This window comes from Sinohyriopsis cumingii, chromosome 6, assembly GCF_028554795.1.
Source record: "Sinohyriopsis cumingii isolate HCF-2022 chromosome 6, ASM2855479v2, whole genome shotgun sequence".
NCBI lineage: Eukaryota > Metazoa > Mollusca > Bivalvia > Unionida > Unionidae > Sinohyriopsis > Sinohyriopsis cumingii.
Window position 1 is genome coordinate 24,047,412 of NC_142966.1, and position 26,982 is coordinate 24,074,393.

Consider the following 26,982-nt stretch of genomic DNA (forward strand, 5'->3'; position numbering starts at 1 on the left):
AAAGAATAAAGAAGCGTGAACCTTGGATCGAGCGTAACCTACCTATCAACATCTTTAAAACCTATTATGAGGAACGACACATATTATCACTCAAATAATAAAATGAGAAATTATTTTTTTTAAACAAAATCTAAATAGTACACCATTCCATCGTCAAAATTAGAAAACAATAAAACAAATTAAAAGATACAATATAACATCATAAAGGAAGAAATACAACTGGGAAAGATAGCTGATCTATACTTGCTGTCTCAAACATAAAGAAAATGTAGCATACATACAATATAGCACCATTACATAAAGCAAACACTGAAACCTAGGCGACATATAGCAAAGGTCACAAAATATTTCAAGGGAAGAAACTTCGAGCAAGATGAGGGAAACCAGACTCGGACGAACAACCCTTTAGATAACACTATGGAAACATAAATACTCCATCAAAATATCTACAAACTAAATTTTTTATATAAAATTTTGTTTTAAATAAAACATACAACACATCTGAGGGGGAAAGACACAAACATAAAATACTTTTTAATTTTTTGGAAATGGGGGGCATATTTCCGGCGTCGCCCCCCCCCCCAAAAAAAGTGTGTGTGTGTGCGTGTGTGTGTTATTATACCCATTACATTACTTGCAAAATATATATGGTGCTGACATTTTCGGCAAGAGGGAGACACACCGATATTCTGCACATAAGTATTTTAATGTTTTTCAGAGCGAGAGTATTGGGGCCTGATCTGTTCAGTATATTTCTCAATTGATATAGCGGGTATAATAGAGCCCCCCCCCCCGCCCCCCCGCGAGTTCGCCACAGAGCGCTCGTATAATATACGGTTTAATACAAAATACATGATCGTGGGCAGGAATATACAAATTTTGGTCGATATACATGATCGTTGGTATCTATTCAAACGAGGGCCATGAAATACATTAGCAAATCCCTACAGTATTTAAGGCAGGCGATTACGAATTATTTAAACCACATTCTTCATCTGTCACAGATTTTATAATCATTTTGAAGTGGCTGCTTTATCTCGAGGAAAACGAGCGGTAAGTGTTATATAAAACAAAATCTTAATAGCAATTTGATCACTTTTGCGTCATTTTACATTAAGAATAGTAACAAATAGAGGATAATTTCTTTTCCTACGTTAGGCCTAATACCTGGTATGTTTCTTAGTGTGATACACACACACAAAAACCAAAACAACACCAACAACATTTTAAAAAACCCACAAAAACGAGTGGCGCGCCGAAGCCACGGGCTAAAATGTTTTTTTTTTTTAAATATGTATTTATAGTATCAATCACAAACTGAAATATATCCAGTATTAGCGTTGGAAAAGAAAGTTTTCTTTTTGTTATATTTTTTTAAAATTATCTCATCCTAGCGAAACACTTTCTGCAAATGACCTTAATAAAGGAAAATAATAAATTAACCTAAACCAATTTGAATGTCGACCGTAACTTGTATTTACACGGCATCATGCGCGGAAGAAAATACCAACTGAACCGGGATTTCAGACAGCAGATGAACTTGATTCATTGAACTTCATTAGTGATTTGTACAATCAAACAAATGCAACAGTGAAAAAGTGGAACTATGAAAAATCGAGAATGTTAGATTTGCGGAGGATTTATTCCGAATTATTGACTGCTAATAGAGAATTCATGTCAGTTGCTGTGTCAGGGATGCCCACACAGCACGCCGTCCAAATGTGAAGTTGCGTCGTGCTGAAAGACATAACACTGTGCCATAATTTATCTTATGTCATGTAAAGAAGCTGCTTAAATTATAGTATTTAAAATTTTCTTCATTTTGTAAGAGTTCAAGAAATTAATTCTGGTTTGAAAGACAAGATGACGGTAAAACTCAGAAGACGTAGCTGTACAGTACCGTTGGTGTTTGAGACATCATAAAAAAGGTAACTGCGTTAACTTCGCTTTTTGTTTGGTAATATGTTTGAGATTATCTTTTGCAGATCTTCTTTGAGCTTGGAGTAACTTTTACATTCTAAACATTTTTATTTGCACTTATCTGCTTAACATGTATTGCTGGGATATCATATAGAATATGAAGTCAGTATAATGGTACTATATTTTAAATATTTGATAATTACTGATAAATGATATAATGATAAACTACAAAATAAATAATTTGCCCATTATCCCAAATATGTTAATTAAAACAAACATTGAATGTAAATTCAGATATAATGAGCAGTTGTAAGAAGTCAGAAATAACATTTTATCAATTGAACCAGTTATGTGTTATCATCATCAATTGTAAAATAAACACATGGAGACAAGTATGCTTAAATTCTAAAATGAACACACACACACACACACACACACACACACACATATGGTATTTTAATCTAATACAGAAAAGGTGACATTAATATATGCAGACCAATAATTTTTTTCTTTTTCAGATACAAATTAAAAAGCCTAATTCTGAGTTTCACCTACAACATTCATGATGGGAAAGGGCCACTAATTAAGAACTGACATATGTGGAAGAAAAATACCATCCATGTTGAAAAGGGCTAGAGGTAATGTGAGAAAACATAATTTATCAATCTGAATTAACATTATTGTTGCTATTTTATCTCAACTGGTCAAAAGGCTAAGTGGGTTTATGTAATGGTCCAGAGTGTGTTATTTATTTCACATCCCTTCTGTCTTTCAACAGTAAGAAATTAGCTACTTTGGAGTCCATAGTTCTGATCAATTTGTTTATATAAAGCTTGGTTTTGGGCTTAAATCAACATCTTGGATAAATCTAATAATTAGCAAAATCCAAGTATATACACGAGGTGATCATGTATAAGATTAGTTGAGTTCTTTTAACCAGCCTAAAAGCCATACTTCCACAATATAGACTAAAATCATTAAGTTGTCCTCGAAGTTTGATGAGTGTTAACCATTAATAATAATAAAGTGATCTTTCACCTGACTGAGCATGTTACCACTGCATGCAGTATTTATGCATATAGTGCAGTTTTTACTAAATTTAGAATACATGCTTATATAAATGAGATCTAGATTGAAGAAGTGAAGATGCATACAAATACACGAGGTTATGACCACTACTGCTGATTCAAGTTTGATCATACTTGGCCATTGGGCTTATATAGTCAAGCTTCACAATGATGCTTATTATGAGTGTGATAAAGGTATGTTAATGAAGTGACCTTGCATCTGATTGGCAGAGTTTTTTGCGACTTGCACAACAGTGTTTATGATCAAATTTAGATCTGACTTGTTTAATTATTTGCTTGTATGTCTGAGGCTGTAAGCAAATTCTATGCATATAATGTGGTGGTTCTACATCTCACTAGCCATTCTTGCTACTGCTCTTAAAACTATTTCTCATTAATTTTATCAGACTTGGTAAATAGATTTATCTCATCAAGATATAGCAAAGGAGCAATTTTGTAAAAAAATATTCATTCATATTAAACTCAAATTCTGCATCTGATTGGTTGACCTTGCAAATACTATAAGGGCTCTATTTCTGACAAAAAGATTATTTTGATCTAATGTAGCAGAAATGCTTATATGATCAAAACATCTAACATATTTGATAACAAATAAGAAATAGTTTTTCATGTAAATTTGATAAACATTGATAAATCGGTTCATATCATTAAAAGCTTGGAAGAGTTTGATTACATGCGAGACCATCACATATTAATCATGCTTTATTTAGAGAATTATTTTTGTCAGGATTTAGTAAAATAGGTAAAAATCAATATGGACTGGTTTTGTTATGTACAGCAACACTAGTTGTTTACTGAGTACTGAGGGAATTGGAGTAAGGCAAGGGTACATTGCAGTAGGTAACCTGGTTGACTTGATAACAGGATTGTAACACAAACATTTTTATCAGGAGTCTATCATACATACCATTGATTCACTGCAGATCCTGCCCCCATTAGTTACCTTTTAATACATAAAGCATTTGGGTTTTTTATGTCACAAATCCCATAGGGATTAAAATTAACATCATAGGTCTCACTGGATAGTTTCGTATTTTGACATACACCTAATTTTTAAGGTAGAAGGCATGAACCTAATTATCACAAGCCTAGCATTTCTAAATTCACACATAAGCTAAATCTATAATGTGGTTTAGATTTACTTTGAGTTAGGCATGGAAATAGGTTGGCTTGTTAGTGACTGCCTGTCACAGTTAGATGAGCATTGGAGATCAAATGCGTAACTTCATCTGCAAATGAGCTGCCGACCTTTATGTGTGTCTGCTACAGAGGCAAATATAAAAAAAATCTAGATGGTTGAGGGGTGATGAAAAGTATGCTAATTTGTTATAGTACTAGTGAACTTTATTCATGCATAAGGCACATACTGATTCTTTTAGCTGCCTTGTCACAGAAAAATATTGAAAATAGCTATTTCTTGTCAAAAATGAATGTAAAATTTAGGAGATGGTGGCAGTGATGGTTCAGTATAGAAACCAATAGCTGCATCAGGAATTAACCTGATTACTGCAGTCAAAATCTCACATGTATGCTTTCTACAAAAATCATTAGTTTGTTTTTGTTAGTGTCTTCAGTGTAAAATTATTCTCATTTTTCTGTAATTGGTCATTGTCGGATGAAAATTCACCAGATAAACTGTCCAGTGAGACCATAAAATACACAATTAGAAAATAAAATAAATTTATTCTAGAAAGAAATATTGCATGCAACTCTGTGACACAAATGAAATTAATGAGAAAACACTTAAACAAATGGCTAACATTACTCATCTGGCTTATATAACTTAACAGTTGGCCATTTCACTGTGGAGTAGTCAGGTATATCTAGTATTGTAAGAACAGAGCCTAAACAGTAATCTCAAAACTTTTATCAGATCAATTGCATACTTAGGTTTGGAAAGTATTACATGGGAATTATGTTAATTTTTAAAGATCAAAATGTACCTGCATGTTTTAACCCTACCAGAACCAAACTAAAAGCTCAAATGTGTGCAGCTGCTTTTGCTCGTCACAAACATAATTGGGAGTATAACTGCTAACCCTACCCTGTAGCACACATTTAAGATCTTTAGAGTTTTTAAATACAGCCTTCTAATTATATAAGTTTCATTACATTAGTTAATAATTAGTCACATGTGATGACACTTGTAACTAATCAAACCACAGCCACTGAAAGCAGACTAAGCACTGATATTTATATGGTACAGTGGCAATATACAGTCTGTCTGCTGCACAGTTAGTTACCTGCCCATTAAACTGACAACACATGAAACAAACTGGACAATTCTGAAAGCCTTGAATTTGACTTTATTTATCTGTATGGTAGAACAGAACATGAGTTGAAAAGCTTTTAATGAAAGACCTTGATATCAAACCTAATAATAACTGCAGGAGTTATATTATGGATAATTAACCATTCTCTCAGTTTCAAGCTGGGCATTCCATCCATGGGGTTCTAAATGTAAACCAGTGTAACTGATATCCTGATGAACTGTAAAGACCATAGCAGCACAACAGCAGGGGACAAGATATGTCCAGATCCAGGAATCATAGACCAGTTTCAAACTGATAATGAGCCACATAAAAATGACACATCTGCTAGAACTTATGTGATGAAGATAACTTAAACTGCATTATTATTAATCCTCCTCCTCCACATCATCATAATTGAGACGCATCATATATGTTTTATTGTAAAATAGTTTATGCAACATAATTCAGTGAAGACCTTTACTGCCAATTTACCAGTGAACCATTTGTTTCAATGAACATATTTTATGTTGTAACAAGGAGCATCATTTAAACATTATAATACACTTATCATACCTGTATATGAAATCTTAATACTAACACTTATACTTGCAATACTACTACTAATAAAAACACCTGCACTGATAATTTGATTATGTTCAATAGGACTTGTATCTAAATGATCACCAGCTGTATGAAAAGACATATTTTGATATATAGATATTGGATGGAATACTAGTTACCACAATTGAATAGTCATATGATAAATGATATATTATTATTTTAAACAATTTATATTTGCAGTGAAACATACTTTTACATTATCTTCCCTTAAATTTCATTTATAGAGCAGTATACTCTGCATTCATTAAATTACTGAAATGGTTAATAATACAACAACAAATGCTGCAACTTCCAGAACCACAAAAATCAAAAGATATAAACAAAAACTTCCCTACATGTATCAACAGTTGTCACTTTATAGACAGAACCATGAAGATTTAGGACAGGATGTTAACAAATTAGGTATTCAAGTTAAAAAGAAAAAAATACCAAGTAAGCTTACTACCAAAAAAATCAAACAAGAACAGTGAATTTTAGTACATTCCCAGGAAACAGAATATATAATTTTTCTTAACTTGATCTGATACATCTTAAATCTATAGAAAATGATTCATATTGTATGACTAAAATATTATGTAAACAAAAATTCCATCACTTTTTTCAGATGCAACATGCATACCCCAACCCATCCTTCTTGATCATAAAGTATACCAGCATTCCACTATAAGATGGGGAGCTGTAGTTGCTCAGTGGTTAGCTTTCTGGACCTGTGAAATAAGGTAGGTTCAAATTCTACCATCGGACCAACCTGGGTTAGCTACCATGGTGCGTCCTTGGGCAACACACTATACTTAAAGTGCCTTGGCACTAAATAACTTACTTGTGTTGCTTTACCATAAAAAGCCAAACCAAACACAAAACAACAACTTTAAAATACGAGTTTTGTCACTACTAAGTAAAGGAAAATCATACTGAAGAAATGTTTTTGTTAATACAATTTAATGGATCTAAAAATCTCGTTCTTCTGCAGGAGTTTAAAATGTTAAATTAAAAAGGTCATGGTACACATTGCTTTGTTCGTACACATCAGGCTCCGTATCCCATATCCAGCTAAAATTTTCAGTAGAGTCTGAATAAAAAATATTTTAATCTGGATGATAATATTCTTTCTCCATTCATATATTACACCAGCAAGATTGATCCAGATAAGATTACATTTTACTATAATACTGATGATGAGTATGCCTCTTAACAACTGACAAATGCGGAGAGAATGGAGTTAAAATGAACTTTGAGTTCTTTTCAGCCATAACACAAGATGATCATTTATTATGAAAAAACCTGAATAAAGTTGGAGTTCATAACCATGACAGTCTTGATATAATATAAATTCAATATATTATTGTTGTCTTGAGGTATAGTTCTGTATATTACAATCTCACACAAGATCAGGGTATATTTTAGTACTATACAGTTAATTCAGGATTGTATTAATACCTATTCTGGTGAATGAAAACTGAATAAGATTTACTATTTTGGAACCAGTTGCAATAAAGTTTACTACACAAGAGAAAATATGACTTTACTGTAATATCTAAAATGTAAAATCTGCAAACAGAATACTTGCTTGACTTTACACTTCAACTATATCATAATATTTATTTGAAATGAATTTATACAAATGGCATTAAATTGGGTTTCAGGCTGGTAATGACAATGGTCACACTGACTTAGACCCAGGGTGGGCAACCTTGTCACCAATTGCCACAAGTGGCAAATTGGCCATGTACGTTTGGCTCAGTTGTGGCATCATATGTTTTTCACTTCTCATTCACCACACCTGTGGCTACATTGAAAAATAGTTTGCCCACCTCAGACTTAGACAACTAGTAAATTATGAAAGAAAAATGTCATTAAATTATGCTTTTCTGGATTGCTAGATTAATAAGTTATTGTTGACTTGTAGTTAGAATATTATGTCAGTGAAGATAACACTCACAGTGACTTTGACATTTTGAGCTTTTTGTGAAGACATTGGAATTATGTGTATGAAGTGCTAGATTAAGTGTGTGTGTGTGATTTGGATTTGTTACATTACAAAATAAATGTAATGTAATTTAAAAAATTACTAGTTTAAAAAAACCTCAATCATATCATGGATTAAGTAATGATTAAATTGTATTGCAAAGATCAAATCAACAAGGATAACACTCACAATGACTTGGGTATTTTATATCCCTAAGAACATTTTTTGACCTATACTGTATAAGAAATTGAATCATGTATTGCAGCATAAGAAAAATTTCTCAGGCATGGAATTAGAGTCTTAAATACAGAAAATCAGTACATACAAAATAAACATGTTGGTATGTGAAGATAACACTCACTTGACAATATAGCCAAGTTCTTATAACAAATGATATAACTATATGTAGTTTGCTTGTAAAATAAGTTAGGAATGAATATTAATTATATAATTTAGAATAGAGAAAAGCACATTAAATTCCATCAATAAATATTTTGTGCTTAAATAAAATCTTAAAAATGTACAAGTCCAAAATATAGTTCTACAATGTAAGACATAGCACATGTTGTTTTTGTTTTAGTGCTATGTCTTACTACCCAAATAACGGCCATGTATATGTGTTCCAATGTCAATTGACATCGGAATGAGTAGTCCAAGTTTCAGAATAGCTCACACACTTGGCAGCCTATATCGACACTCTTCCACTAATTTATGTGTAATTAATATAATCTTACAGTGCTGTCTTTATCCTGGTGGAGTGAAAATATGACACTAGTAAATGGACACATTTTCATGTTCCATTGACATACATTTGAATTTGTTGCAATGCAACGGTAGTCGAGGTACGCCAAAGTTTGTTTAAGTAGGTTCATGTGGGGGATATGTTTCTTGAATGAAACGAAACATTGCTTACAGTTACAAAAGGCAAAACATATTTTTATTTGTTTCCTTAAAGAATAATGTTTCAGCTTAACCCGATTTTGGCATTCCTGACTTTCATCGCTTTCCAGCCAACTGAAATGTGGGCCAACAAAACTTGAAAACAGGTCTGGTTCTTTTGTGAGAATTTGAATTTATTAGAGAAAAGACATCAGGGTAAGTAAAGTCTGACAAAAACATTATAACTTTACTTTGTAGAAATGCATTGTTATTGGTTACCAGTTGTGTGTGATATTTCTGAAAATTTGACTTTCATTACACTGTTAGTCGACATCAAAACGTTCCACACAGCACCCTTCGTTAGGCAGTAAGACCCATCAGCCCCCCAACAAAAATATTGGGTGATGTGTCTTATGTTACCGGACTAGTCCAAAATATTGCTTAAAGTTACTAAACTATATACAGAACAGTAAAAAACAACTTAAAGAAAATAAATAACTTTTAAAAAAGCTCATAGTAATTGCAATATTAGTTAGAAAGCTGCTGAGCTGTCTTCATACATGCAGCCCACAACACCTTATATACTTATGACATATTGCATAAAACCCCCAGCTTGTTAGAACCTTTAAACAAACATGGGACTTAGTATCGCAAAAGTACATTTAGTAAATCTGCACGATAATTATATTTAAAAAATTACCAACTTAATAGTTTACACATTAGTACCTAATGATTTTATAGCCAAGAAGAAAAAAAGTTGATTTCTCATGGTACATGCCATGTTTACTGCTGCTGCTCATAGCAAGAGTTCGAAACCTGTGTTAAGCTATGCACTTTTACAGTATGATCGAGTTACACCGCATGACAAGATTAGTCAGCATATGTTTGTATCAAGTGAAATAAAACAGAGAAAATCAAAACTTAAACACAGTGACATACAGAACTTAATATTGGTATAAACACATTGAGAGTAGTGAAGTGGGATGATATAGCGTCAATGGGACTTACCATTAAAAACCACCCTGGGACGATATAGCGTCAGTGGGAAATTTAACATTACGGAAACCCCTGGGATGATATAGCGTCAAGGGGAATTTAACATGGGAATATGGGACTGTTTAGCGTCAAGGGGAATTGAACAGGGTGGGACTGTATAGCGTCAAGGGGAATTTAACATGGGCAAAAAAAAAAAAAAAAAATCTTGGGCCTGTTGAGCGTCAAGGGGAAATGGAGCAGGGTCTGGACCCTATTTTAATAAGGTCCTGACCTGATGGGTCTATGGAAATGGAACAGGCGAAAATTGAAACGGGGAGGGGTCTCTATTTTTTTTATTTTTTTTTAAAACAAAAAATAAAACTAAAAAAAGGGTAGGCAGTGAAAGTCAAGATCTTTTCGAGACCTATGAGTGGCCCTGAAAAGGGCCTTTGGGTTTATGTTAATATGCCCTTAACATAAAGGGCATCTGTGACTTCTTCTTGCCCTTAGGCTTCGCCTGACTGCAGGACCATAGACTAAAACTCTTTTGAGACATCCTTGCCTCTCCACATAGATCCAACGTATCCATAGGCTGGTATCTGTCCTATGGACAACTGTCCACTTGGATCGGATGTACATCGGTATGTCTGTCATGAACATCATCGAAGACACAAGCGACTGGTCTGAAGAGAATTTTTGGATGACCCCTCGCAAAGCTCTGATGAAACATTCGATCTGGGTAGTCTCTTCCATCGTTGTGCTCGGTTTGAGAGTGAAATGAACAGTGAAAGGACAAGACACATACCCTTTTATATACGCTGGTCAGCTGTGACTATAAATTAGTCCATGGTGTTTAAACTTTAGTCATTTGACTTTTTGCTATCAAGATGAAACGATCCAATTCATTTGAGAAGAAAGAAGAAGAAAGTAAGAGGCAGAAACGTGCTTTATCGCCTCGTACCAGGGCTGAAGTCTTGGCACAAATTCATGCCAGTGATTTTGAAGAGGACATGACTGAACCAGAATCCAAACCCTCTAAACAAACTTCACCACCCTTAGTCAACCCTGAAAAGTACTATTCCATTCAAGAGACGGAAAAGCGTTCCTCTAGAAAATTTAGAGCTACGGCTTACAAATACACGGTGAAGTTTCAAGATTTCAAGTCCGAAGTACCGTTAGAGAAAGCAGAAGGGTTCATCACCAAGATGTGGATCGAAATGCTCAGCATGTTTGGCCTCTCCACCCTGTCTGAGCGAAGGACAAGAACGAGTGCATTGTTCAACTTGTCTGCGCACGTTTGTCAGCCCTGCCTGTTACCAACAACATTTGAAGATACAAGGTTCACAGAAGAAATGTGCTTGTCAGCTGCTGAGATTGTGCCCTACCTGTGGACAAGGCATACTTACCAATAATGCCATGGCACACCAATGTCGAGGAAAGAAAAAATGTCACATTTGCTGCCACATCGTGGACTTGGAACATGAATGCTACGTGCAAAAATACCAACCCCAACCAGAGAAAGAGATCAGTCACAAGAAGAAAGGCAATTTCATCTTTTTCGATTTTGAATGCATGCAAGAGACCGGTATTCACATTCCTAATTTCTGCGTGGCTCATCGAGTGTGCGAGAAGTGCATTCAAGAACCTATTTTCAGTCATTGCCCTCACTGCAGCATGATTCCTGGAGGACGTGAAAAAATCTTTCGAGGACCGAACACGCTAGCCGATTTCGCTCGATGGGTCTTACACCCCATCGACAAGACGTGGAGCCAAGAGGACATCGAATGTTACGGAGATTGTCATCGTCATGCCACGGTGATGGCTCACAATTTCTCCGGATACGATGGACAGTTTCTTCACAGATACTATACAAAACATGGCACCAAACGTCCTAAAGTCACTCTGAATGGAACCAAAATCATTTTCATACAAGTGGGACAAGTACAGTTTAAAGATTCGATGAGTTACTTAGCCATGCCTTTGAGTCGAATGCCTAAAACGTTTGGAATGACAGAAATGGCTAAAGGGTACTTTACACACTTTTTCAATACGGAAGCCAATCAACACGCCATTCTACCCCATTTACCTGAGGCTCACTATTACGACCCCGACAACATGCGTACCGAACAACGAGAAGCTTTCTACGCTTGGTACCAGGCTCACGCCTCTGACCCTTTCGACTTTCAGGAAGAAATGCTAAAGTATTGTCGTTCCGACGTGGACATTTTACGGCGTTGCTGTGGAAAATTTCGAGAACTGTTCATGGAAGACGGAGGGGTCGATCCTTTGAAAGAAGCTTGCACCATTGCCAAAGCGTTTTCCTTAGTGTACCGGCAACGATTCATGCCTGAAAACACCGTGGCTGTCATCAGTCCTCAAATGACCAACTATGTTAAACGTCAATACTCGGTCAAAGCCCTACGCTGGCTACATTACTTGTGCGACAAGGAAAACAAATGGATTCAGCATGCCCGCAACGGAGGGGGCGAAAAGACCATCAGAATGCATTCGGTCGATGGTTGGGACTTAGAAAACCCCAAGATTGTGTACGAGTTTAAAGGTTGCTTATTTCACGGATGCCCCGTCTGTTACCCTGACCGTGGCACTAAAAATCAGTTTTTACAACGAACCATGGAAGACTTGTACCAGGCCACATGTCAGCGATGCCTAAAGTTAGAACAGGAAGGATACTAAGTGGTGGAAATGTGGGAACACGAGTACGATCACCGTTTGAAAACCGATCCCAAGTTTAAATGCCTCGTGGAAAGTTGCCAGTTCATGGACCCCCTGAACCCGAGGGATAGTTTGTACGGAGGAAGGACCAATGCCACCAGTTTGCTGTACCAAGCCGACGAAGAGAAAGGAGAAGAAATCAAATACTTGGACGTGTGTTCACTGTATCCCTACGTGTGCAAATATTGTCGCTTTCCTGCAGGGCACCCACAATTGTTGACGGAACACATCAACCTGAAAAACATTCAACAATACGAAGGCTTGATCAAACGTAAAGTTTTGGCTCCCACTGACTTGTACCATCCCGTTCTACCTCACCATTGTCAAGACAAACTGATGTTTCTTTTGTGCCGTACTTGTGCTGAAATGTGCAACCAAGACCAGCCTTGTCAGCACACCCAGGAAGAACGGGCCTTGACAGGGACGTGGGTCAGCGTAGAATTATTCAAAGCTCTGGACATGGGATACCAACTGTTACAAGTGTACGAAATTTGTCACTTTCCCAAGACACAACAATACCACAAGGGTGACCCCACTTAGAAAGGCATTTTTGCAGACTACGTGGATGCCTTTTTGAAACTAAAGCAAGAAGCCAGTGGTTATCCGTCCTGGTGTCACACTCCCGAAGACCAAAAGACATTCAAAGAGAAATACTGGGCACAAGAAGGCATTGCTTTAGATCACATCGAGAAAAACGAAGGCAGGCGATCGTTTGCCAAAGTGATGTTAAATTGCTTGTGGGGTAAAATGGCACAACGACCGTGTTTACCCAAGACAGAATATTGACAGAACCTTTCTGCTACTTCCAGATGATTCACAACAAAACTAAATTCATCAAACACGTGGACGTCGTTCGCGAAGATTTGAACTTAGTCAATTATGAAGAAGATCTGGACTTTGTAGAAGCCGACCCTTTTGGAAATGTCATCATTGCGGCTTACGTGACAGCTCATGCTCACTTAAAACTGTACGAAGCTTTAGAACTGTTAGGGGAACGCGTCCTGTACTTTGACACGGACATTTGCATATATATCGATCACCCGAGTCAACAGCACCCTAACATCGAAGGACACCGTTTAGGAGCCTGGACAGACGAGCATTCTGACGACAAGATTCTAAGTTTCGCCAGCAGGTGGTCTTAAAAATTACGGCTACGAATACCGGGACAAACAAGGAGAAGTGCACACGAAGTGTAAAGTGAAAGGATTGACTCTGAATTATCGTACCAGTTGAGTGGTGAACTTTGGCGTATTGAAAGAAGCTTTGCAGTCTAGAGAAGATGAACACTTTAAAGTGACCACCTATCAACCGAACAAGATTGTACCTCTACCCACTCACCAGATCGTCAGTCAACCCTTGGAAAAAGTCTGTCAAATCGTGTATCAGAAGTGAGTGCGGCTTCCCAATCACTTTACATTGCCATATGGACATGTCGGTATAAAACATTGGTTGTAAGTGGATGGCCACTCATGAGAAGCATGACTTCGCCACAGCAAGAATCAAGTGAGAAACCTGATGAGAACTCCAAGTTCAAGCCCTACCATTTTCCAGTCTTCTTACCTGACTATTGTGATTGTGCCCGTCGATTGGACACGTTTCAAAAATGGCCTACGGATAGGGAATGATTACCTTCTTCGCATGTTTTAGCTAGAACAGGATTTGTCTACTTGGGACCTGAGTCAGGATTGGGATACGAAGTACAGTGTTTCGCTTGTGGACTGAAGTTATGAATGGATCTATGTATCTATAAAGGTTCAGCTATTCTGGAACATACTCGATGGTCTTTGCACTGCCCTTACCTTTCTATGGCCTTTCCACCCATTACACTACGGTACAATTATGACGGTACCTTAGAGATGGTACCTTCCAAAACTAGACATAAAAAAGGAATGATGTACAAGCTTGAGAGTGCATTGCGACTAGTATAAAAAGGGGCTATGGTCAAGATCGATAGTTCATTGTGACTACCAAGACCAAGCGAAAAAGATGAATACTTTCAGAGAAACACAAAACAAGTTCAGAAAGGCACAATTCAAGTTTGGGGCTTCTGAAGTGGAATGTGATTGTGAGCCTTGCGATGGGAACGATGTTGTACGCTGTGACCTTAGCGATGCCGTAAAGCATCATGAGAACTTTGTTCTCACTACCCCTATCATGGAAAGTGATGCTGTGCGTGTCAAACCTGAGGGATGCGAAAGCGATGCCGCTCATCCTCTTGGACACTTTACTGGGTTTCGTTTTAAATGTGGATGTTCACCTTCACGTCTACCCCCCTTCGGATGTCATCCAGCCCTGAGCAAACTCCTGTCCATGTCACCCAACCCTCATCAAAACGAACCTGTGAAAGACGAATATTCGTTCCCTGTGTGTTTGTCGGAATACTGCGACTTTGAAAATCATCTTCAATCGTTCAAAGGAAAATGGCCTAAGTATCTGGGAGGACCGATCCCCGAAGAATTAGCCAGAGCCGGATTTTTCTACTTGGACGAAGGGGATAAAGTCAAGTGCTTCAGTTGCGGTGTGTCACTTCACCACTGGGAACCACAACATTCGGCCTATCTAGAACATGCTCCTTGGTCACCGAATTGTCATTACTTACCCTTAGTGGGACCGAGACATTGAAGTAACTTACCATGTCGTTGAAGAAGAAACCAGATTGGTTAGGAGTCAAATGTTGGACATCACCGAGACCAGTATTTAAACTTCATTTCAAAAACGATATTGAATCATTACCTAAAGAACTGCAAGAGAAGATTTACAAGGAAGTTTGGCAGGGGCTTGCCAGAGTGAAATCTCAATGGGTAACTGTAGAACTTTTATTCCGAGAAATTCACAAGAGATAAGTGAAAAAAGTCAACCAGTGTGTTAGATTTCTCTGGGTCAAGGGTGCATTCATACTATTATATCGCTTTAGACCATTTACATCAAAAGAGTTCAGTGAGATTCTTGAACGTTTCCCTGAATGGCAGTGGTCTGAAATTACTCACTATGTGGATTACTTTTGCTCTAGGAGAAGATTGTGAATTGTACGTTTTAAGTGATGATCTAGGTAATATAAGATTTTAGTCTTAGGGGGATGTTTCCTTCACGTCCACGCTTTAACTATAAGAACCCACAGTATTCGTCGTTCAGACCGTGTGATCGACGAGAGAATCTAATCCGAAACCGGCTAAGCAATGAAATTATCTAAATTACTCTAATAAATACTTAAATAAAATATATATATATATATATCAAATTTGGACCAATGGCGAAGACAAGGATTTGGTCTCCCCGAACTCTCCATTTATGAGAGGCGAGTGTGATCAACGAGGGAATCTAATCCGAATCTAGTCAAAAGTATTACAAAATAAATACACTCACAAAACAAGTACCAAATTCTGAACAATAGTAAAACTCATTTTATCAAAACTAGCCCACTGACTGATAAAACTCTACAAACAAATATCATTAAATTAAAAAACACCTAGTTCAAATAACAGGAAGAAATATACAGGGGGTGGGTGGTGGGAAAAACAAAACAAACCTTCTCCACTTCTCCTAACTTAATACTCACCTAACACCCTAACTAACAGCTCCAAAAGTCTATCTTCTACATAGGTGACAGCTAAGACAAAAACTAGATATAACCATATAGTCCCAAAATAGAACGTATAAGGTGGTCGCAAGAATAGACCATCAGGGATCCACCGTATTAAGACCCTAAACTTACACATATAAGGTAGTCGAAAAAACCCAACGACTATCAGGCCCGGCAGCACAATGCTGCAAATATAACAAATATATAGAATACCACCCCAAAAATTACTTGTATAAGGTAATCAAAAAAACCCAATGACTATCAGGGCCAGCAGCACAAGGCTGCAACCAAAATTTACAACTAGATAATTAGGACCCAAAAACAATTACTCAGTAAGATGGAAAAAGCACCAACTCCATCCAGGGCCAGCAGCACAAGGCTGCAAAACCAATCGACAAATGCTGTCACCTAAAAGCTAACATCGACCTCAATAGACCCTATCTCTCTTAAAAACAGCACAGAGTTTTTATGATTCAAAATTCCAAAGATGGAAATTTAGAACAAAAATACCCTGGATCGGAAAAACCCTGCTAACCTGTGGCAAGACAACTCCGCCCGAGCCTGACCACTTTCGCCCTTTGCGACGGACAGACATCAAAACACATACGTGCAGTGCACGCATCATAAATTAAAAATACGGACTAGATCGGGTCCAATCCCACTAGTCGCTAATCAATGCAAATGAATGACAGAGTGTGTGCTGGATCCAATCCCACTCAAACAACACATAGGCCTTACAATCAGATCGATGTGTACACAAAGTACCTTGACCTGACGGCCCAATCAATTAGTGTTCTGTGAACACAGAAATGCCTGGACGAAGTGGCTGCATTCCTTCCTCCAAGGAGTAATCAGTTAGGTGCCTGTGGCATCATAAACCAGTGGTACATGCTCAATGCGAAGCGCACGCCACTATAATTCAACTCAACAACAACAACAATCGTTCAGACCATTCCAAGGAATAAACAAAGAAGATGGAGGTGACAAAATTATTCAATCTATTAAGAGATATCTATTTTTGGATAATGGATGTTGAATATGTTGTAGGAGGAATAGAAAAGGAATGGAGTGATGGAAATAGGCAAGACTTGTTAACTATTCAAGTCAAAGGACTAAAGGTGGCTGGAGATCTCATCGCAGGGATGATAGAAGAAGAAGTCAACAAGTCAAGAGGATTTACTGACCCACCTTATGTCAGAGTGGGAAGTTTGAAGGAAGCACTGGACCATGTCATCCAAGTCGGGTGCTTCCTAGAAAAAGTATTGTATTGGATGGAGTGGCGATACGTAAAATGGGAGTTCGACCAGTTGACAAAAACGGAAGAAGTAATGAGGAAAGTGCTGACGGAAGAGGTAAAGAACATCAAAGAAAGGTGGTCTAAGGAAAGAAAAGAAGAAGAAAATAGAAAGAGAAAAGAAAGCTTTGAGAAACTCAACAATAACTGGATAAGAATACAGGAGAAATTCCGAGCGATAGGTCATCCTGACTGGATGCCTGAGTCAGAAATAAAGAAGAAGATGACAGGAATATTGGTAAAAGTTAGAAGATGGTTGAAGAAGTGGAAGAGTTAGAAGAAGAAGAAACCCAAAGGCCCTTTTCAGGGCCACTCATAGGTCTCGAAAGGATCTTGACTTTCATTGCCTACCCTTTTTTTTTTTTTTTTTGTTTTAAAAAAAATAAAAAATAGAGACCCCTCCCTGTTTCGATTTTCGCCTGTTCCATTTCCATAGACCTATCAGGTCGGGACCTTATTAAAATAGGGTCCTGACCCTGTTCCATTTCCCCTTGATGCTCAACAGGCCCAAGATTTCTTTTTTTTTTTTTTGCCCATGTTAAATTCCCCTTGACGCTATACAGTCCCACCCTGTTCAATTCCCCTTGACGCTAAACAGTCCCATATTCCCATGTTAAATTCCCCTTGACGCTATATCGTCCCAGGGGTTTCCGTAATGTTAAATTTCCCATTGACGCTATATCATCCCAGAGTGGTTTTTAATGGTATGTCCCATTGACGCTATATCGTCCCACTTCACTACTATTGAGTATATATTTATAAATCTGAAATGGTTAATTAAAAATAGTTATTAGTCAAATTATCAAGGATGCCAGTTACTAGCTTTGATACTCTGTTTTTGTTAACTGAAAACATGTAGACTCGAGCCACATCTATAATGATAATTTCTGGCACTTTCAAGGCTGATATAGCCCTTTAATTAAAACCTGCAAAAATTTTTGACAATTTTATCTGCACACATTGCTGTACATTTTATACACATCTGACTTGCCAGTATTTCTCCCAGCCATTGAGCTACCATTGGCAGAAGAGATCTTTTTGCGAAAAATATTTCCAAATCAAATCCTGTTTGGTTACTTGTAAATCGACATGGAATAGCACAACCCTAGCACAAATATTACTACCCCTACTTCGTGGAGACATTGAGGCTATGACATTGTAGCTACTCAACCTTCTGTCCTATGACCATTTTGAATTTTGCGCTAGATATGGCTGTTACCAAATACCAAATACAATATTTCCATCAATATCAACACAGATTGGGGGGGGGAGCCATTGAAATTGTTTCTACATATTTAAACAGGTTTTCAATGAATTGTTGCTTTTTGTTTTTATTAGCAGGTATTTATACACTTATAAAATGAGTGTCCTCTATCACAATATGTATCAATCTTCCTGCAAAAAAGTTTCCCTTGTTTTTTTGCTCCCAAGTTACTCCCATTTTATTCTTGATAAAAGTAGCTACCCCTCCCCTTACATCTCCTTATAATCATTCACAGTTATAACCCCATTTAATTTTTCCTCACATAAAGTTATTAGTTCTTTAGTCAACTTATTATGTGTTTCTTGTATGAAAATCATATCGTAATTTGTCTTGTTGTTTAGTTTAATTATTTTTTCCCTATTTATTCAGTTTAAATTTGCTGAGGCTATATGGAAGTTTTTATATCCATTTTCGCCTCTCCACCAGGTTGTCGCATTTTTGGTTATACATTAAGTATCATTAGTTTTAATTTAGAATTGAAATATCACCCAGGGGATCAAATAGTAATTTATTAGTCAACATGTAGACCCACTCCATGACCTTCTTGAATCTGTAACCCAGAAATTCCGATTAACTATGCATCTTTTAGAATCATACAATACATTATATAAAATATGGTAATGTATACCTTAAAACAATACTGCATTTTAATCCAAGTTTCCAATTTTGCAAGAAGTTGTCCCGCACATGCAAAATCATCTGCTACCCAATATGTAAACTTGTCGCCAGAACATAAATTCTTAAAAAATTCCCCAGCGTATAGTCTGTTTCTAAATTCTTTAGTAATTTTCCCCCATCAACAAGACGTAAACACATTGCATCCTATTTCATTGTTGTTTCTCTTCCACATAATAGCTTATATTTTATAAAATGTTAAAATTTACTAATCTTTTTTCAAGATCACTTTAGTTTGCAAAAATATATCTTGTCATTTATTGGCATTCTACATTGAATTTTGTAAACTAGCTATAAACCTGACCTAATTACTCAACTTAACTGCTGACAGAAACAGTCTACAGTAAATGTATTTCATTTCTATAGCTCGATGGATAAACATTACATCTTTTCAAAGCTGTGCACAGAATAGGCCGACATATCACGAGTCAGGAAAACATGGGGGTGGTATCCCCTGTGTCCAAAATTAATATCATTTTGAATAGAACATTCTAGTGACAGTTGCCTCTTTTCAAATGGTAAGCATTGCTTTATTTTATTTTCGTCAATCTGTCAAATTTGGTATGCATTTAGCTGTAATATTTGAGATGGAAACCTTAGGTGCATAGAAATGTTAGACAGCATTGTACATCGTGGATGGTGTCCAACATACTTTTATGATCAGAAAACAAAATCCCATTGTTTTAGTTATGGCCACTGATTTTAAAAATATTCATCCAAGCTAAATATAATAATAATAATAATGAGGACTTTGTATAGCGCCTAATCTTTAGAAGTTCTAAGCGCTTTGCAACATTCGACAACATAAAAACATACACAGTGATATGATTACAAAAACAAACACCATGAAATTAGAAAACATAAAAAACATGCTGAGAATATTTAAGGTAGTTAACATTATTAAGTCTTTAAGTTTGTTATTGCAGTCAGAATAAGTAGTTTTGAGAGCACTCTTGAATGGGATCACTGAGTCTTTGTGTCTAAATTCAGTGGGCAATTCGTTCCATGTTGCTGGGCCCTGGTATGCAAAAGAATGCTGTCCATATGACTTTGTTTTCATAGTGAGAATAATGAGTATATGATTGTCGGAAGAGGAGCATAAGTATCTTGCTGGTGTGTACACATAGGTGAGGTCGGATAGGTATGTTGGACTAGAGTCTGTCAGTGAAACGTAGCACAGAGAACAAATTTTGTGTTTGATTCTGGATCGAATGGATAGCCAGTGTTGGGTACAGAGCAGTGGGGAGTGGGGAGGTGTGCTCTGATTGTGGTGCTCTAAGTATGATCCAAGCAGCTGTGTTTTGAACTTTTTGAAGTCTCTGCAGTAGATATTAAGATGAACCAGACAGAATTGAGTTTCCATAGTCCAGTCTTGAAAGTAGTAATGAACACACAAGTGTTTTAGTGGCATCAACTGAAAGATATCTGAGAATGGAGCTGATGCGTCTCAGCTCAAGATATGCAGCCTTGCATATGTTCATGACATGTTGGTGCAATGTGAGAGTACTGTCCAGAGTAACACCTAGGTTTTGTACTAATTGTGTGAATTTAATATTGATGTTGCTGATATTTATTGTGTGAGGTAAAGGATGTGATTGAGAAAGTCTTTGTGTTGTGATCAGAATGGCATCAGTTTTATCATCATTCATCTGCAGCTTTTTACAAGTCATCCATGATTTCACATCAGAAATGCACATCTCTACACCTTGGATGGCAGCATCAACTTCATTTGGGTGGACAGATTTGTATATTTGGGTGTCATCAGTGTACAATTGGTGAGACACTGGATGATGATCTATGACACTTGAGAGCAGCGGAGTGTATAGAATGTAGAGAACAGGTCCAAGAACAGACCCCTGTGGAACACCACAACATAGATCAACTGGGCTGGAGTGTAATCTGTTTGCAGAAACAATTTGTGTCCTGTGGCAAGGGCGATATGCAGATTGTACATTGCTAAAAAGACTGTTTGAATTCAGACAAGATACAAGCTGGGATCGAACAACCTTTTCTAAGATTTTTTTTATGAATTGGAAATTAGAAACTGGGCAGTAGTTCTTTAAATCGTTATGGTGTAGTGTTAGTTTCTTCAGCAGAGGTTTTACAGTGGGAGTTTTGAAAAATGATGGAAATTATGCTGACGAGAGAGAGGTATTAATAACATCAGTTAGTGAAGGCAATACTGGATCTAAGCACTGAAGCAGCAGTAATGTTGAATTGGATCAAGTTCACATGACTTTGGTGCATTCTAGGATGATTATTACTTAAGAATGCATTTATTGGTGGTGAGACACTAAATACATGACTTGATACTTGTGTTTAGCATTAATTGGAAAGCTGAAGATTAGTAATCTTTTGACATACATATCTTAATTGTACCATTTAATTTGCAAAATTCAGTGTAATTTGCATTGGTAAAATGTGTAGCACAAGAAAAGTCATTATGAATCAGAGATAAATCATATCTTTGTTTTGTCTGGAGCTTGATTAATTTATTGCACATTTCTGTACACTATTTTGTCTTTGATCCAGGATTATTCACTGCATTCGGATGCATTTCATGGTGAAAATTCACCAGCTGGATTTAAAAGTGGTGAATATTGCTAGTGATTGTTCTGCAAACCCTGTATGTCACAAGGAGTCAGTGTATTCAAGGACTCATACAGTATTTACAAGTTCTCATTGATATTTCAGATGAAAATGAAGAACTGAAAAAAAGATGAAAATCTCAAGTGGAAACCTTTCTGGTCAGCCATCTCATCCAAAACCTCCTGAAATGGAGTGTATTTTGCAGACTCCAAGATTTCCTCTTATCCTGCTGGTATGTTCTATTTAGTTTATTTGGTCTCTTTTTATCAATTGCTTTTATACCATGCCACAATTGGAAATTCCTTATCAAAAGTATGTATAAATTTCATCATTTTTCTGTCTGTTTAATAAGATGTGTTTAAGAGTACTTACTTACTCATGATGCTGTATATATGAGATTAGATGTTTTGTTAAAAAAGAATGCATTTTGTGATATATTGTATCACTGCCTTATATACAGTGGTCATTGCAACCAGTATGCATTTTGTTTACATGCCAAACAATCAAGTCTGATTACTTTGTTTCTTTTTTACTGCAATTAAGGACTAGTGATTATTTTTATATATTTAGCTGCATCAAGAAGGACAACACCATCACCATCCCCATCCACTCTGGAGTGGAGAATATAAAGATTTCTCTCTGCCAGTTCCTCTGCAAGTAGTAAGTATTGAGGATGGAAAAAAATGTACATTATAGAATAATGAAACAAATACTACAGGTGTGGACTTTTATATAATCTCTCTCTTATTTCATTTACAGCTCACTAAGTACAAGTAAGTCAATTATACACTGTATTCATGAATTTAATTCTCATCTAAGGTAGTAGAACTGTTTTATGTTTGACAAAATGTTGGGTAATTTGTGGCAGTACACTTAAAACACATTTTGTAGCATTTAAAAATGCTTATGTTCAGTGCATGTAAAACTCATTGGTTTGTTGTCACTTCAGTTGATAATAGTTTTGTCATCTTGTAGACATTTTGAATGTTAGTGTTCAATGCTAAGGTCATATACATTGAGTCAACATCAAAATTTGTTTGGAAAATGACATGAAAGCACAAGCTCTTGTAGCTTAGATACTGTTATTTCAGAACATTGTGAGATGTTAATTAATTAAATTATAGGTCATAAAACATACTGTTCAAGACTTATTTGTGCAAATAAACAATGAATTGTTTTTCATTGATGTGTCGACTGTTCATCATTCCATTGGTTTTTTTTATTTTCCTTTCTTATGTATACCATTGTTTTCTGTAAGTCAGACGCCTAAACCATCTACATTGAATGCAGACTTTACAGACACCAGCAGTGAAACAACATATCCAGGGAATAAAAACATAAAGGAGTATAGGGAAAAGTTTTATTTATTTTCAAATAAACTGTACAAAAACCATGTATTTCATTCCATAAATATTTTTCATTGTTAAACCCATGTTCACTGTACAGATCTTTATAAGGAGTTTATAATAATGATCTTGATCTTTCAAAACTAATTTCATCACAAATCTCTTACAGATTTCCAGTTCAATGTACTTATGAAACTGGACACAAATGTTGAGAATTTGTTGGAGCAGCTGGCCCTCCAAGTTCATACACAAGGCCCAGACACAGAATATAGAGAAGAAATTCTTGCAATGACATGTGATTCAGTGGAGGAACTAGAGGGCCTTTGCCAGAGGTTGGAGGAGAATCCCAAACTCTCCAAGAAGATGGTAAATTGGGGCCTTATTTTCTATTTAAAAAAACTGTTATAACCTTTATTTGCTGTTGTGAACCTCAATATGCATTATGCAAGTTCTGCGGCGCCTGTATAATTATTTTTGGGGATGGGGTGAACATGTAGTGGTCAGCTGTTTTGTTTTATGGATGTAGGCCAAAACGTGTTTAGAGATGAACATGTAACAGGTATTTTACTACATACACTATTACATATTATGTGGCTATTTTAATTCAATCCTTGAGTGAATGTCATTTATGAAGTTAATAGATTCACGGTGGTTAATTTGGTTTATAATTGCTGTTAGTGCATTGTGTTGCATAGTTAATGTTATCAAATTTTTTTCAACTTAGAGAAAATAAATTTGCTTGCAAAACCATGGCAAAAAATAACCATATACAAGCATATTTTGTCACATCGATCATGAAATACTACTACTAATAATAATATCAAAATCAAAAAATAGTATTATTATTATTATTATTATTTTCAGATATGCTACTTGAGCTCCCTTGGCAGGTTTACAATTGGGGATAGTGTCTGCAGGATGATGAAAAAGCTTGGAACAAAAAGACTGGCCAGAGTATAGTCCAAAGGGACGTAAAGGGAAAAAAGCATTTCAAGAGCTTGTGATATGTCAGGTTTTGATAAGTAAATATGGCTTGATTTAAATTGTGTTTTTCATGTGACTTGCCAGAGATTTTTAAATGAATTGATAAAGTAACTTGAGACCACATTTCAAAGTACGTTTTAAAAATATTCCATTGATTATTGCGGGCATTTAGAAAAATGCAATGCATCCTTTGTTGTGAAACTTATTTTAAAACATTGTATTACTCTTGCAGAAGCCTGCTTGAAAAATAATGGCAAAGCAAAGGCAAATGGAATGGAAGAGGCCATATCAGAGACCCTCAAATATGCACCCAACCAACGCAGAATGATAAAAAACAAGGTAATCCAAATGACTCTTATTTCATCAATATTGGATTCAATTTCGTCTTTTAAAGCATAGTATTTGCAAAGCGGATTCATTTCTAAACTGATAACAAAATCAGCTTATCCTATTGCCCAGGACTATCAGAACTAGAGTACAGCTAACTACAATATACATACATCTTGTCTGATCGGACAAGTGCCTCCATTTGGAATTTTTATTCACATGAAATATTTGGACGAAATAAATTCATCTTTGTGCAAATTGATTGCACTATCCACTTGCCAGAAATGACAAGTGCAAAGTTATCTTGTATCTTGGCTTAACGATATTAAGGGAAGCACAAGTGCAGTGAAGAAAATTTCATACATTTTTATAATGCTGATTAACATGACTTCTGCATATATAAGTAGTGCTGAGATGATATGACTTTATTTAAGCATTACAATTTTGTTTTAATTTGCAGGTGCCTGAGCATAAGAAGTAATAGATAAACTTTACAGTGGAGTTGGAGACTGATTCTGATTATTAATCTTAATTAAATCTAGAAAATAAATATTAAAGTCATATTAAAATATCTGTTGTATTGTTTCCTTCTTTCATTTTTCTCTTAAAAACAAATGTCTGAACCTTTAGTCTGTAAATTCAGTGGATTCCTTTTCAACCCATCTACTTTTACCTTACACCATGCTACTTTAAAAAAAAAATGAATTATCCCCATTGGAGTAGGTCTTCCCATCCCCTCACCCTACTTTGTCAACTTACCTGCCACATTTAAATCTAATGGAAGGCCCTGCTGTAAAGCCTGTTAGTAAAACTACCCAACAAGAGGATTTCATACATTTGCAACTCCTAGATGGATGGTAATGTTTTCATTTTTGTAATGTAGATTTGGACATTCTTGCCACCAGTATGGAATATGTGTTTCAGAAACAGAAGCAGCTTTCATCAGATTTGCATATAGGTTTTATATGTTGCGAGTATGTTGTAGGAAGTTTTTTTTAATAACGTTATACAGCATTCCAGCAAGTTCACCAAATCACATTGCCACAACGTTATATGACGTTGCCACAATCTTATGGCAATGTCATTTCAACATGTAACTGTTAGCGCTGTTACACCTCTCCATGATGATGACACCGACAGCCTGGAAGAGGACCTCTCCACAGACTATTATGAAAGCAAGTTCAATTACAAATTTTATTAAATCTCTCTAGGTCTTCATTGCTTTCATGGCCAAATACATGGAAATGGAGGAAAATGAGGGAAGATCATATGATCTGAAGCCAGTGGAAATGGCAGAAAAGTGTCTGTATTGTTCACCAACTACACCTTGTTCTTACAAAATGTGGCTGTTACACATTCCCATGATGATGTCACTGACAGCCATCAGTGAGGAGTGCCCCAACAAGCATAATACAAATTGCTTCCATTGTAATTGTTACAATTCCATTCTGACCGCTCCGATGTCCTAGTGGTTAGAGCATCCGCCTCAGAAGCGGGAGGTCATGGGTTCAAACCCCGGCCAAGTCATACCAAAGACTTACAAAAATGGTATTAACAGCTGCCTCGCTAGACGATCAACATTAAGAGGTTAGTGTTAGGACTGATTGGCCTGGTGTCAGGATAATGTGACTGGGTGCAACATCATACCACATGTTTGCAGCATGATGCCCCAGTGCTATACATCACTATAAACTGCCACACTGCAGACATCGTAGCAATATGACTGAAAAATTATTCAAGCTACGTTAAAAATCCAATCACACACACACAATTCCATTCTACGATCCAGAACCGACACTAATTCCGTACTACAGTTCTTGCATTTCAATCCAATTTTGCTTTTGAAATGTAGTGCCACTCGATTCATAATGAACCCATTCATTTCAAACACTCGCAAATACTTACTATTCCTGTCTACAACTGAAAAATATCTATATAAAAAAACGTGTAACTGTGTTTTATGCAAGGGCATGGACATGCACAAAAACTTGCACCTGAAGCTTGAATAAAACCCCGACTTTGGGTAAGACTTTACCCATCGATTACTCCAGCTTGGGGTAAATTCCGACCATGGCGATTTATTATATATCCATTGACTGCTCCAGCTTGAAGGCAAAATCCAAACACATCCCTAAAAAGATAACAAGTATAACTGCTCTTTACCTTCTGTAAATGCCACTTGAGCTTCCTGATGCTGTTGTATCTGCCATTTGACAGAATCATGAACGTGGATATATTTCTTAATTGCCTCTAGTTGTTGAGCTAGTTTAGGTGTATGAAATTCCATAGTGCAGACTCACTTATTATTAATATTACAACAGTGATTTAATTGCACATCCCCTGTCAGCACACCAATGATAAGTCAGTTATTTTATAACACATCAACAAGCTTGCCCCTTGCACCCCCCCTTTTTATTTGGGCACCTGTGGACATGAATCTGCAAGGCTCAAATTGTCATTTTTAATATAAGATCTCAACATTTTTAAGG

General features: G+C 36.4%; 1 long non-coding RNA gene across 1 annotated transcript; it reads left to right on the forward strand.

Moving 5' to 3' along the window:
- Positions 1 to 1,548: 1,548 nt before the first annotated feature.
- Positions 1,549 to 25,064, forward strand: LOC149796497 (uncharacterized). The gene is made up of 9 exons (XR_016421436.1): positions 1,549 to 1,928; positions 2,439 to 2,558; positions 6,486 to 6,600; positions 21,942 to 22,068; positions 22,407 to 22,496; positions 23,352 to 23,548; positions 24,047 to 24,204; positions 24,399 to 24,505; positions 24,954 to 25,064. It is a non-coding gene; the product is annotated as an uncharacterized LOC149796497 (long non-coding RNA).
- Positions 25,065 to 26,982: the final 1,918 nt, after the last annotated feature.